Source organism: Rhipicephalus sanguineus, chromosome 5 (assembly GCF_013339695.2).
Source record: "Rhipicephalus sanguineus isolate Rsan-2018 chromosome 5, BIME_Rsan_1.4, whole genome shotgun sequence".
Lineage (NCBI taxonomy): Eukaryota > Metazoa > Arthropoda > Arachnida > Ixodida > Ixodidae > Rhipicephalus > Rhipicephalus sanguineus.
The window spans coordinates 129,224,681-129,225,288 of record NC_051180.1 but is presented as its reverse complement, the minus strand read 5'-3'; positions in this window follow the sequence as shown (position 1 = coordinate 129,225,288).

Here is a 608-nt window from a genome sequence, read left to right as displayed (position 1 = left end):
AATTATCTCACTGCTAATGCTTTACACAGAGTCAGTAAGGGTAAGTCGCTGCAATGTTATTTTGTAGGTGTCTGGTTATGCTTTGCATCATCAGGTGTCGCCACCAGCGTTGTCCGTCTCGTACACGCCTCCGGTAACCCGGCCAGAACTCGTGACTACGTTGTTTACAAAAAGGCCCCGCTCGATGACATCATCGCTTTCTGCTTCTATTTCCGATTCGGCACTTTCATGAACTTCAAAACTCATTTAAAAACTTTTAGGCTGTATTTGTGGCTGATATTGTACAGTCTAGAGCGCCGAGACGTCGAAGCACCTTGTATGGCCCGAAGTATTGCTGAAAAAGCTTCTCGCTAAGTCCCCGTCGGCGTATCGGCGTCCAGACCCACACGCGGTCGCTGGGTTGGTATTCCATGTGGCGAAGTCGAAGATTATAGTGACGGCACTCGACCCTCTGCTGGTTCTTGATACCCAGGCGGGCGAGCTCTCGGGCTTCTTCGGCGCGTTGCAAATAAGCGGTGACGTCGATATTGTCTTCGTCGTTGACATGGGCAGCTTTGCGTCGAGCGTCGTAGCTGGGCTCCTTCCGTAAGACAAACTTGCAAGGCATC